General features: G+C 34.5%; 1 protein-coding gene across 7 annotated transcripts in view; it reads right to left on the bottom strand.

Annotated features, from left to right (window-relative positions):
• Positions 1–14,713, bottom strand: part of AKT3 (AKT serine/threonine kinase 3) — a 443,431-nt gene that overhangs the window by 300,162 nt on the left and 128,556 nt on the right. For 2 of the 7 annotated variants that reach the window (XM_056814180.1, XM_007481548.3), the window contains exon 2: positions 11,114–11,175. The exons of the other annotated variants lie outside the window; for them this stretch is intronic. The gene's annotated coding sequence lies outside the window, so the exon portion shown is untranslated. The remainder of the gene's footprint in view (positions 1–11,113; positions 11,176–14,713) is intronic. 7 annotated transcript variants of the gene reach the window in all.

The following is a 14,713-nucleotide window of genomic DNA, read 5'->3' as shown; positions in this document are numbered from 1 at the left end:
GTCTATTTCACTGACCCTCCTGTCTCTTAACCATTACCAAACTGTTTTGATGACCATTGCTTTTTAGTATAGTTTAGGATCTGGGAGTGCATGGTCACCTTCCTTTGTATTTTGTTTCATTATTTCCTTGGATATCATTGATCTTTTCTTCTTCCAAATGAACTTTGTTATGGTTTTTTCTAGTTCAGCAAAAGTTTTTTGGAAGATCAATGGGTATAGCACTAAATAGATAAGTTTGGGTAGGATGGTCATTTTTATTATACTAGCTCATCCTACCCATGAGCAGTTAATGTTTTTCCAATTGCTCAGATCTGGTTTTAGTTGTGTGGTAAGTGTTTTGTAGTTGTGTTCATATAGTTCCTGTGTTTCTCAGCAGATAGATTCCTAAGTATTTTATATCGTCTAAGGTGATTTTTAATGGAATTTCTCTAATTTCTGCTGCTGAGATGTGTTGGAGATAAATAGAAATGCTGATGACTTATGTGGGTTTATTTTGTATCCTGCAACTTTACTAAAGTTGTTGATTATTTACACTATCTTTTTAGTTGATTCTCTAGGATTCATTAAGTAGACCATCGTATCATCTGCAAAGAGTGATAGCTTGGTCTCCTCACTGCCAATTTTAAAACCTTCAATTTCTTTTTCTTCTCTAATTGCTACAGCTAGTGTTTCTAGTAGAATGTTAAATAATAAAGGTGATAATAGGCATCCTTGTTTCACTCCTGATCTTATTGGGAATGAATCAAGTTTATCCCCATTGCAGATGATATTGGCTGATGGTTTTAGATAGATACTGTTTATTATTTTTAGGAAAGATCCTTCTATTCCTGTAGTTTCTAGTGTTTTCAATAGGAATGGGGGTGTTGTATTTTGTCAAAGGCTTTTTCTGCATCTATTGAGATAATGTGATTTTTGTTGGTTTGCTTGTTGATATGGTCAATTATGTGGATGGTTTTCCTGATATTGAACCATCCTTGCATTCCTGGTATAAATCCCACCTGATCAAAATGAATAACCCTTGTGATAACTTGCTGGAGTCTTTTTGCTAGTATCCTGTTTAAGATTTTTGCATCTATGTTCATTAAGGAGATTGGTCTGTAGTTTTCTTTCTCCATTTTTGGCCTGCCTGGCTTTGGGATGAGTACTATATTTGCATCTTAAATTGAATTTGGTAAAACTCCCTTCTTTGCTTATTATGTCAAATAGTTTATATAGTATTGGGATTAGCTGTTCTTTGAATGTTTGATAGAATTCACTTGTGAATCCATCAGGCCCTGGGGATTTTTTCTTTGGGAGTTCTTTGATGGCCTGTTCAATTTCTTTTTCTGATATGAGATTGTCTAAGAATTCTACTTCTTCTGTTAATCGAGGCAATTTATATTTTAGTAAATATTCATCCATATCACCTAGATTAGCATGTTTATTGCCATATAATTGGATAAAATAGTTTTTAATGATTGCCTTAATTTCTTCTTCATTGGAGGTGAATTCTCCCTTTCCATCCTTAATACTGTTAATTTAATTTTCTTCTTTCCTCTTTTTTATTAGATTGACCAGTATTTTGTCTGTTTGTTTCTTCAAAATATCAGCTTCTAGCCTTATTTATTAGTTCAAAAGTTCTATCACTTTCAATTTTATTAATTTCTCCCTTAATTTTTAGGATCTCTAATTTGGTTTTCTTCTGGGGATTTTTAATTTGTTCACTTTCAAGTTTTTTTTTATTTGCACATCCAATTCATTGATCTCTGCCCTACCTAATTTCTTAATATACGAACTCAAGGATATAATTTTTCCCCTGAGTACTGCTTTGGCTGCATCCCATAGAGTTTGAAAGGATTTCTCATCATTGTCATTTTCTTCAATGAAATTATTGTTTCTATGATTATTTCTGTGACTAGTTGATTTTGGAGAATCATATTGTTTAATTTCCAACTAATTTTTGATTTAGCTCTCCATGTACCCTTATTGATAATTAATTTTATTGCCTTATGACCTATAATGGTTGCATATATTATTTCTGACTTTCTGCAGTTTTATGTCATGTTTTTATGACCTAGTATATGGTCAATCTTTGTGAATGTGCCATGTGCTGCTGAAAAGAAGGTATATTCCTTTTTCTCCCAATTTATTTTTCTCCATATACCTACTAAGTTTTCTAAGATTTCATTCACCTCTTTTACCTCTTTCTTATTTATTTTTTGATTTGATTATCTAAATTTGATAGTGGTAGTTTCAGGTCTCCCACTAGTATAGTTTTACTATTTCCTCCTTCAATTCTATTAGTTTCTCCATTAGAAATTAGGTTGCTATACCATTTGGTGCATACATGTTGATTAGTGATATTTCCTCATTGTCTATACTCCCTTTTATCAGGATGTATTTACCTTCCCTATCCCTTTTAATCAGGTCTATTATACTTTCAATTTGTCAGATATGATTGTAACTCCTGCCTTCTTTCTGTCAGTTGAGGCCCAATAGGTCTTGCTCCAACCTTTAATTCTGATCTTGTGAGTATCTACTCACCTCATGTGTGTTTCTTGTAGACAACATATGGTAGGATTGTGATTTCTAATCTACTCTCCTATTCGTCTATGTTTTAAGGGTGAGTTCATCCCATTCATGTTCGTTATGATTGTCACTTTTAAATTCCCTAGCATTTTGATATCCTCTCCTACTTCTGACCTTTCTTCTTTTGCTATATCCTTTTAAACAGTGGTTTACTTTTAATAAATCCCCCTATTCCCCTCCCTTGATATGCTTCCCTTTTTGTCCCCATCCTTTTTGTTCCCTTGTTTTTTTTAAGGTCTGTTAAGTTCCCTCCTCTCTCTCCTTAACCCCCCTTTTTTTGAGCTCCCTACTCCCTACCCCTCTTAGTTTTCCCTTCTTCCTTACTTTGTAGAATAAGCTAGACTTCAAGATCCCAATGGATCTAGATGCTCTTCCATCTCAGAATTGATTTGACTGAGAGTAATATTCGAGTATTACCTATTAGCACTCTCTTCCTCTCCCTCTTATAAGAGTATTCTTCCCTTCACTTTCCCATTTGTATCTTTGTGTGACAAAGATTATTCTATTCATTTTATTTCTTCAAGTATCTCTTAGTACCATCATCAATTCCCCCTCACCCCCTTTTTCATATCGTTTATAGCCTTTAATGCCCCAATCTTTTCCAATGAATGAGTCTTCTATTTACTATAATAATGAAAACATTTTTACAAATAACATTTCTCCCATGTGTATATATGTGTGTGTGTGTATACATATATATATATAATTTGATGTATTTGTAACCCTTAAAAGTTTGAATAAAAAAAAGAAAAAAAACATTTTTCTCCTTTTCCCACTCTCATATTTACCTTTTCATATTTCTCTTAATCTTTGTATTTGGATATCAAACTTTCCACTTAGTTCTGGTCTTTTCCTTACTAATACTTGGAAATCTTCTATTTTGCTGAATGCCCATACTTTCTCCTGGAAGTATATAGTCAGTTTTGATGGATAGGTGATTCTTGATTAAAGACCCAGTTCTCTTGCCTTTCTGAATATCATGTTCCAGGCCTTGAGGTCTTTTAGTGTTGAAGCTGCCAGGTCTTGTATGATCCTGATTGGTGCTCCTTTGTATCTGAATTGTTTCTTTTTGGCTTATCGTAGAATTTTCTCCTTAGTTTGAAAACACTGGAATTTGGCAATTACATTTCTGGGAGTTATTTTTTGGAGGTTTAGTGTAGAGGGTGTTCTATGAACTCTTTCAATGTCTATTTTCTCCCCTTGTTCAAGAACTTCAGGGCAGTTTTCTTGGATGATCTCTTGTAGTATGGTGTCAAGGTTTCTGTTTATTTCTGGCTTTTCAGGTAGACCAATGATTCTCAAATTGTCTCTCCTTCCTCTGTTTTCCTGATCTTTCACCTTGTGAGATATTTTATGCTTCCTTCTATTTTGTCAGTCTTTTGACTTTGCTTTATTAATTCTTACTGTTTTGCAAGATCATTGGTTTCCAGTTGCTTAATTCTGGTCCTTAAGACCTCTTTTTCTGCTTTAATCTTTTTGATATTCAGCTATGATTTCTTTTTTTTTTTGGAACCATTTCCCACTTCTTTTTCCAGAAGGCTTCCATCTTTTTGATGAACTCCATTTGATATTCTTTCAGGTTGTGTGGACAATTTGTTTTGTTTGTTTGTTTTGTTGTTTGTTTTGCCTTTCTTTGAGTTTTGTCCAGTATTTCCTCTGTAGTCTGGGTTTTTCCTCCGTAAAAATTCTCAAGGGTCACAGCCTTATTTTTGTTTTTTTTTGGAAGGATTTTGAGGCTCCTGTGCACAATTAGCCATTTTTCTTTAAGTTTATCCTGGATGTTTTCCCTTCCCTCTTTAGTCAGAAATCTGAGTCAGGTGGGCAAGTTCTCTGTGTATGGAGGTAAGGAGCAAGGATTTTGCCTGGGGCAACCTCTCCATTCTCCCCAGTCCTTTGCAGCTCTTCTCAGTGCCACCCTCCCAGGGGCTTTCAGGGTCTGCGCTCTCCTGCCAGCCTGGTTTTCCGGTCTAGCTGTTTTCAGGGGTGGGTCCTTTGCAGTCCTAGTTGGCTCCCAAGGAACCAGAAGTGCCTCCTGCTCGCTCCAGAAGCACTCCTCACTCACTCCCTGCCTCCAGCTGACACGCTGGATCTGGGCACCTAAGGTCTGTGCTCTCTCACGTGCTGGGGTTTTCCACCTAGCTGCTTTCAGGGGTGGGTCCCCTGCATTCCTAGTCAGCTCCCAAGGACCCAGAGGTGGCCCCTACTCACTCCAGAGGCACCCCTTGCTCATTCATCTTGGTGTGTGCTGGCTCTGGTTCTGTAGGTGGGAGTGGGGGGGTGGTGGATCAGATCACGTTTGGGTGGAAGCCCATTCACCTTCTTATAATCCGGAAAAGCCCCAATCCCAAGTATCTTCAATGCTGCACCCTACTGTACAGCTCCTTCACTCCTCTGAATATAATTCTTAAAGTCTTTTGGGGTAGTGCTTGTCAGTGTGTGCTGGGGAGAGTAAGTAACCCACATTTAGACTGCCGCCATGCTTATCCAGAAGTCTTCTATACTTCTCTTGAATCTTGTATTTGAACATTAAATTTCCTGTTCGGTTCAGGTGTTTTCATGATGAATTCAAGGGAATTTTCTTTGATAATTTCTTATAATATGATGTCTAGGCATTTTTTTTATTAATCATAGCTTTCAGGTAGAACAATAATTATTGAATTATATCTTCTCGATTTGTTTTCTAGGTCAGTTGCTTTTTCTTCAATGAGATATTTTGGATTTTCTTCTATTTCTTCATTCTTTTGATTTTGTTTTATTGTTTTTGGATGCCTCATTAAATTATAAGCTTCTACTTGCCCAATTCTAATTTTAAGAAATTATTACCTTCATTGGACTTTTATGCCTTTTTCCATTTGGCTAATTCTGCTTTTTTAAAAAATTCTTCTCTTCTGCTTTTTTTGTACCTCTTTCAGTATTTGGCCAATTATTCTTTTTAAAGTGTTATTTTCTCATTATTTTTGTGCTTCTTCTCCAGGCTGTTACTCTTTCTTACATTACTTTCATTTCCTGTCACCCTCCCAGATATTTCCTCTGCCTTTCTTATTTAATTTTTGAAATCCTTTTTGAGCACTTCCAGGGGCTGAGACAAATTCCCATTTTTCCTTAAGGATCTGAATGTAGCTGCTTTGATTTTATTGTCCCATGCTGAGTTTGTGCCTTACTCTTGTCTATAATAATTTTCTATGCTTAGGTATTTTTGTTTCTTAATATACTCATTTTCCCAGCCTTTTAAAAAACTTTTATTATTTTCATCTTAAAGGTGAATTCTGTTTCCAGGAGGCTTTTTTCTTTTAAACTTCATTTGTTTCCCTTAGTGCTACCCTTAAATCTAGTTCTGGGTGACTACATATTCCAATTCTTTCAAGGTAGTCTGATAGCCTATGGGCTAAGACCCCTCCGAAAGACACCTCCCATCCAAGATTCAGTCTCCCTCAGGGCCTGCTGTTCAAGTAAGATCAGGGATAAAAAAATAAAGCAAGGATACTGACTACCACAATTATATAACAGTGCTAAAAATGATCAATTGGCAATAAAGAGAAATTCATGGAAGTAAGTCTCAGTAAGAACAACAACATTCTCACATTTTGCAGGTATTATATGCTTTAGAAAAAGCTAAAAAGCAAAATGAAATAATAACATCAACAAAGTTGTAAGAGATGAAATACATTTACATAAATCATCTGCATTTTAGCATATGACCAACAAAACTCAGAAGAGAAAAAAAGAAAAATTCCATTTCAAAATAAATGTCAAAGCTCTAAAATACATGGGAGTACATATACCAAGATTCAACTAAAAATTATATGAATCAAACTACAAACACTCCCTATAGAAATAAAGATATGCCTAAATAATTGAAAAAATGAATTGCTCATAAGTAAGTCAACCCAGTATAATAAAAATGGCAACACTACTCAGTGCTGTAGCAAGCAAATTACCATATGAATATTTTAGAGATCTTATGGGGAGAAAAGGAAAATTCAAATGGGATAATAAACAGTCTTAAAGGTAAGAATAAAAAAAAGTGGGAAGGAAAGGAGAGGTCTTTCAAAACCAGATCTCAAACAGTATTTCAAGGCAGTATTCAATAAAAACGGGTTGAAGATCTTTCAATACACAATGTGCAAAAACAAACAAGGGGTATCATGTTCTATACACACAAAGATCCTGTAATAATTAAAGGACTTAATAATAATTTTTGGTTTGGGGAATAGGTATCTTAGAAGATATTCTTTAAGCAAAGCTGGGATTCCCAGTATCACATTCAATGTCAAAAAGGGGGGTAAAGGACTTGGGTTGGACAACATCTAGGATTGGATGGGGGACAAAGACATAAAAAGAAACATAACCAATCAAACAAAGATTGAGTGGAAGTAAGTAGAAGTGGGATTCATAACACAAGAGAAAGCATGATTCTTACGAGCACACTATGCTCCTTTCTTAATGAATTGCTATTTCTAGACATAAGGTGGCTCAACAAAACAAAATATACACCCCAGGGAGTGAGACAGAAAGTCAAATGGAAAAAAGGAATAGAGTCAGTATGCAGCCATAAAAATGTATAACACACGTGTAGTAGTTCCAGTAATCATGGCTGTTTGACTCCCTCTATCAACAATAATTTCTTAAGCACTTACTCTGTGCCAGGAACTATGTCAAATGCTAGGAATATAAATACAAATAAAAAAGATATTTCATAACCTAAGGAGCTTAAATTCTAATGGGTGAAGACAGTACATAAAAAGAAGGTGAAAGAGGTATGCAAAGGTATATAGGAGTACAGTTCAGAGTACACACTGGAGAGAAATGAGATATAGTTGACTTGAGTACTCTCCTTAAACTGAGGTTCAGGAAGGATCCATTCAACTCAGAGGGAAAGATCAAAAAGGGTAGAGGAGACTTCAAATATGTGAATTCCAGGGCTAAAGTCAAGCTTCAAGATGAAGGGATGGGGCATGGTAGAGGAAGTCCAAAGTACAGCCTGGAAAAGAACAACATCAAAATTTCGTAGCATAAGCAAAAGCAGATGTGGTAAAAGTAATCCAGGGTAAAAACTGAGAAAAGAAAAAGCAAGGGTAGAACAAAGAAACAATGAAATCATGCATAGAGAGGTAATAAATAACCTTCAAATGAAGACTTTTAAAGCATGATAGTGAAGCCAGAGGAGGGTGACAGCCTAAAAAAAAAAAGGAGGAATATAGTTAAAGTTTTCTTTGGGAACTGAGATAGGTTTAGAATGGGTAAGACACACAATAAAGACAAAAGGAAAGAAATCTATGGTCACAGAGAAATATATCATAATTATGTATTGAGGAGGTAGAACAATTATGAACTGATAATAAAATAGAAAATATAACTATCTCCATGTATGAGTAAAAGTAGCTTATATCAGTTGGAGAGATTGATGAACTAGGAAGCAAGAGTTTTTGAGGGAATATCAAACTTAATTCCCGAAGTATAAGAGTATGGGGTAGAGAGTAAAAGGCTATGGACCCAAGTAATGAGCTCCTTGATAAAGGAAATAAAACAATCTGGATATCATTAGAGAAAGGCTACAAAAATCTCTGTGGCATGATACACATGTTCATGAGCACACACACACACACACACACGCACGCGCGCGCGCGCACACACACACACACACACACACATGCCTAAAAGGAATGAAGCTCTAAGGAGAAAAAGCTGGTGATTGGTGGTTGTAGGAGAAGAGCTGAAAGTGTCTGTGAAAAACAAGAAACATATTTCCCCTAGATAAAATGTGTGAGCCATCAATAAAGGTACATCCAGTGCTGAAAAGAACAAACAAATATGCAAGCTCTAAGGAAAGTCAGATTTCCAAGACTGAAAGAGATGAAAATAGCATAAGAACAGGCCCAATATAAAGAGCAGTTTGTGGCCAATACATTAGAGCTTTCAGGGGAAACAAAGAATGCACCAATTTAAAGCAGTAAGACAGGAAAAATAAATTAAGGGCATAAATGGGCAGAGAAAACAAAATTATCCCTATTGCAGATCGTATGACAGTTTACATAGAAGACCCCAACCCAAAAAATAGCAAGGAAACAAACCAAGGGAATTAATAACTTTAGTAAGATAGCCAGAAACAAAATAAAGTCTTCAAAAATCATCAGCATTTCTATATAGAAAAATGTAAATGCAAAAGAAAAATAGAGAAATCACACTTAAAAAAAAGGACTAAAATTCATTTTGGGCATCAGTCTACCAAGATACCTTCAAGAATTATCTAAATACAATGTCAAAACATTCTTTAAAAATGTAACAAAATATCTAAATAATCCAAAAGCTACTTCTTGATTGGGCAGTCTCAATATAATTAAAATTATATTACCTAAACAATCCAATTTATAGTTATTGTTTCATCAGACTGCCATGGGGTCACTTAATGGAACTAGACCAAGTAATCAAATTTACTCAATCTCAAGGCAAATAATGACAAGGAATATGAAAGGAAACCAGCACTTCTAGAGATTTAATTACTATAAAACAGTAATTAAAAAAAAACTACTTGGCTCTCATTATAAAAGAGATCAGTGGAAAAAATAAAGCAAGACTGCAAAATGACAACATATTGGTTTTTGTTTTGTATATCAAATTTGCAAAATTGAAGCATTGTTCAATTACAAAAGAATACAAATTCCTGAGAGGAAACTGCCCATTAGGCAAGAATTGCTAGGGAAAATGGAAAACCATTTGGCAGAAATTAGGTTTAAACCAGCATCTTACATGGTATGATATAATAAATTCCAAAATATAAAGGATCATATAAAAAGAAAACAACCATAAGAGAGTACTTTCACAATGGTAGATATGGAGAAAATTTTAATGAAGCCAAAGTTAAAAGACAAAATTAATGATTTAGGATACCTTTCCTAAAAGTAATGCAATTAGAATGATAGAAACTGTCAGATGAGGAAAATATCTGTTAAAGAACAATATATAAAAATGGTACAAATATATAACACCAAGAGTTGTTCCTTAATAGAAACATGGTCACAGGATATAAAGACAAGTTATAATCAAAAGAACTGCAGAAATTGTCCTAAATCACTACTAATAAATATAATAAATTAAAAGAATTCTCTTAATTCACATATCCACCAAATTGGAGATAAAGATAAAAGGGAGAGAAATTGTTACTGCTGTAGTGGCTCACAAAAAGATATTAGATATCAATACACTATTGTGGAGACATGAATTGATATAACCTTCCTGGAAAAACACTTGAAGTAGTAAAGAAATCCCACTACGTTGTTCATAATCTTAAATGCTATGATTCCATTAGAAAGTACATAATCCTAAAGAAGTTTAAAGTCAGAAAGGAGAAGGGCCTCATATATTACAAAATATTCACAGCATCATTTTTTGAATAAGGAGGAGAAAAGCAGGTGCCTATTAAATAGGGAATGTCTGGAAAATTTGTGGTATGTTAATATAACTGATTATTACTACATAGTAGGAAACAAAAAATATGAAGAAGTCAGAGAAGTGGAAATACTATAAAGTAAGTAGAACCAAAAGAACAACATGCAACGATGGTACAAAAATAAATATTTTTAAAAAACAATAAAAGCCAAACAGAAATCCTGATTACCAATCTTGGTTCTAGAAAACAGATGATAAACATCTCTTTTCATCAGGATAACTGTAGCTGTGAAATTTTGCATATATTTAATAGTTATGTTAGTTGGGTTTTTTTAATAGATTTTCTTTCTTACAAAATGATCTTCTGAGATGGGGAATACATATCCAGAAATCATGGTGGGGGGGAGGGGAAAAGCATCAACTTTATTTTTTTTAAAACAAAACAAATTTTATTTTCATCAAAATACATAAATAAATAGAGCTCATCAAACATGAAAAGTTTGGAAACCACTTCAAACTGATGCATTTTTATCTTGGTTATAATTATGTAGTTCCCTCTTTTTATACTATTTAAATATGCCTATTACATTTCCATATTTATATTAATTGTCACATTTCATCTACTTCTTTTCCACAATACACTCATCACCATTATTACTAATTGTGGCTTTGATGTTTTGCTTTTTTTTGTTTTTACACTGCTGCTTTACTAATTATAGTAAATCTACTTTACTTTGTTTCTCTTCTGGATCATAGAATTTTCTATTTTTATACTACTTTAATACCAATTAGCATCAATCTTGAGTCTTTGAACTTATAATTTTCTCTTCAGCATATTATACTTTAATCAAAATTTGTATGCCCATTGCCTGGAATAGTCTGGAATTTCTAATATTTTTATCACTATTACCAAACACACTGGCCTACTCTAATATTTATTGCTTCTACCTCATATCATCCATCTATTGCTAAATTAGACTGAAATGCCATGTAGTTCAAATAGTGCAATAGTTGAATGTTATTACACTGTCTTCATGGACTATAACAAGTCACCTGAAAGATAACTACATTTATTCTTCAGATTTTTTCCTGTTGCTATGAAGCAATGACTAACTGCTCATTTTTTTTCAAGACCCAGTCCAGATTCTCAGTCACTCACCCGCCCGCCATCTTATGAATCTTGTGCTTCCTCTCCTCCTGTGGGCTCCACCAAAGAGGACTCTATAAAGTAAATGTGGAGACAATTATTGCCAAAAGTAACAGAATGAGGGATTCTTAATCAGTCTAGAAAGGATAATTTTGGAAAGCCTGTTCTATTTATATTTAATTGGCTTCAAAAGCAGAGTTTAAATTGAAAAATTAGAAATATGGAGCTGAATTTCTTTAAGTTTCATAATATAAAATGATCTCCAATTAATAGCAGAAAAACTAAAAAATTCTGAATAACAAATTTAAAACTCCAAAAACAGAACCTTAATTTTATTGGTCAACAATAAAGCCTTAAAGGATGCTGCTACTTTCCTGGGATTTGTCACCAAAATCCATTCAATGTAGAAGACATTGAAATGAAGGATGTTACACTATGCAAGAGGAAAAAGAAATTATTGTTATGAAATAACAGCTTTTGAATGGAAAGATTATTAAATTATCAAATATTACTGTTATAAATCTTAATGAAAATAATCTACATATTTAACCTTAAAGATGTTGAAAAATAAAAATAGTATCATATGGAAAGGAGCAAGGACAGACTTATATGGATGAGGTAGTGAAAAAGTAACTCAGAATTGCTTTTATAAAATTAAAATTCCTTTATTCTCCTTTCACTATTTCTCCTTTCACTGTTAAAGAAAGAATATTAATGGCCCCTCAGTCAATCCTTGCTTGCTACCACTCATATCAAATGAATCTCATTTCATCACCACTGCCAATTTCTTTGATGTCCACCAATTCTACCAACTCTTTAACCCCACCCCCAAATAGAGGAAGTATAAAAAGATGAAGATAACTTAGTGTAGCCCTAAAGATTCAGAATGACAAACTAGCCTGTTCTTTTTTTTTCATCCAGATTGTTAAGGGTAAAATTTTAGGTTGAGACTGAATATATTATTTAGTGGTTGCCAGGGATTTAAATTCTAAATCCCAACTCAAGTTAGAATGGAATTTCATGGTGGGTTATTTACAATATAAGGAAGAAATTAAGAAGAAGAAGAAAGAGGGAAAGGGGTAAAGATCTACTCTGGCCTGGCCCGAGCCAGGGGGAGTTCAGAGGTCTCTGAGCCAAGGGGCCCTCCCAGAAGATTAAATCCAGCTCAGCGTCCAGCTAGGAGGCCTCTTCCAAGTTGAGGGGCCTCCTTGGAGGCTGGAACCTTTAGAAGGGTCAAAGGAAAAGGAAGTCAGACTTAATACTCACCACACGGTTGCCTAAGGAAAGTAATCTCAGGGCCCACGCTTCCGAGCTCCTCCAAATCAAGTTTTACCACCCAAGTATACAAAAGCCCCTTTCATAGGAAGTGATGCAAACTATAAAGGCAGTTCTTTATATCACTTCCTCTGTCTCACATGTACCAGTGGTGACTTAAACTTGGCTTTGGACAGCCCAGGGGGTCAGTCAGTTGTGTTTTGATTTGTCACTTGCTAGCACACACAGGTCATAGGCCTTCCTCCTCCACACTTAATACTTAAGTGAGGGTGTATACATTCCTGGTTGCTAGAATTCTAAAGGCTAAGCAGGGTAGAGCAAATCTAAAATTCACAATTCCCCCTGATGATGATTGGGAGACTAGTCTTCCCAAATGATCATTAAACATAATCATCTTGTACCTCTAAAGCTTCTAACTACAGGTGAATACAAAATTTCAACTACTAAGATGAAACTATAATACACTTTGACTTTTTAGCATCATTCAAAACATTTTCTATTTTTTTTTCAAATCAGTAGCTACTTCATCTTCTCTTGATATATGCTTTCTTCTGAGAAACTGATGGCCAAAAAAACATTAAATATACTCATGTTTATCCGATCTTTACATTTTATTCACAACTTGTTTTAATAAAATATAATACTTCTAATAAAAATTACAAAAAATGGCATGTCCCACCTATTTCATTATGTTATTTAGGAGAAAGAATGCTTTGCAAATCCCTATACCTATACCATCATTGTTAACAGTTGCTTAAATCTTTTTCCTCGTTTTCACATGCAGTGATTTCTTAAACACAACAAATATTTTATCTGCTCCTCCTCACTGTTCTATTTTGAAAGAGCTAGATATTTTGTAGACTTCTAAAATCATTAGGTTTAGATTTTATTCCTTAAATTATTGTCATAATTCAGCTACAAGTCAGATGGAAAGATTCCATGATCCTTAATGGGCAGCAGCAAATAATTATAGCAGTGTATCTTCTTTAATGTTATTTACACTGTTAAAATAATTTTCCCCCTGATTTTGAACTATTTGACAGTACCAAAATCTTTGGTGGTGAGAATTTTCTCTTCAGGTTCTTCAGTACTCTAGCACCCCCACATAAGAAGTAGCCAGGTCATATCTCCACAAGGTCTGGTTTTTCGGATGGCAGTTTCAGGGCTTTGATGAAAAACTGGAGTTCTTGATGGGATGAGCAGAGAAAAGAACAAGGGAGATCTTAAGTTCACCTGGCCTGCTTAATTCAATGGATGGAAACCTTGTGTTAATGGTAATAAGCAAGGTGGGCTCCTTTTCTCAATTATTTACTCTCTTTATGTTGACTAGAGCTCAGGCTAAAAGCAGGGTCAGTGATGAGTACCATAGAGGGTGCAGAGGAGGAATAATGTTATTTCCAAGGTCTTAGTTCAGGGCCCATGTTGGCGAACCTATGGCACATGTACTGGAAGGAGCTGCTGCTCCTCCCCTCATCACATGCCTCTGAGGACATTTCTCACATGACCCACCCCTGCAAGGCCACCATCCCTTGTATATTTTTTTTTCATTATTTCCCTGGATATCCTGATGTTTTATTCTACCAAATGAACTTTGTTATATTTTTTTCTAATTCAGTAAAAATGTTTTTTGGAAGTTCAATGAGTATGACGCTAAATATATAAGTTTGGGTAGGATGGTCATTTTGATTATGTTAGTTCATCCTACCTATGTTTTAATGTTTTTCCAATTGCTCAGATCTAGTTTTAGTTGTGTGGAAAGTGTTTTGTAGTTGTGTTCATATAGTTCCTCTGTTTGGTCAGATAGATTTCTAAGTATTTTATGTTGTCTAAGGTGATTTTGAATGGAATTTCTCTTTCTAATTTCTGCTGCTGAGATGTGTTGGAGATAAATAGAAATGCTGATGACTTCATGGGTTTATTTTGTATCCTGCAACTTTACTAAAGTTGTTGATTATTTACACTACCTGTTTAGTTGATTCTCTAGGATTCATTAAGTAGACCATATCATCTGCAAAGAGTGATAGCTTGGTCTCCTCATTGCCAATTTTAAAACCTTCAATTTCTTTTTCTTCTCTAATTGCTACAGCTAGTGTTTCTAGTAGAATGTTAAATAATAAAGGTGAAAATGGGCATCCTTGTTTCACTCCTGATCTTATTGGGAATGTATCTAGTTTATCGCCATTGCAGATGATGTTTGCTGATGGATTCAGATAAATACTGTTTATTACTTTTAGGAAAGAACCTTCTATTCATATACTTTCTGGTGTTTTCAATAGGAATGGGTGTTGTATTTTGTCAAAGGCTTTTTCTGCATCTATTGAGATAATCATGTGATTT

This window comes from Monodelphis domestica, chromosome 2, assembly GCF_027887165.1.
Source record: "Monodelphis domestica isolate mMonDom1 chromosome 2, mMonDom1.pri, whole genome shotgun sequence".
In the NCBI taxonomy this organism is placed as follows: domain Eukaryota; kingdom Metazoa; phylum Chordata; class Mammalia; order Didelphimorphia; family Didelphidae; genus Monodelphis; species Monodelphis domestica.
The sequence above is the reverse complement of the archived record's forward strand: the minus strand, read 5'-3'. Positions and strand labels throughout refer to the sequence as shown.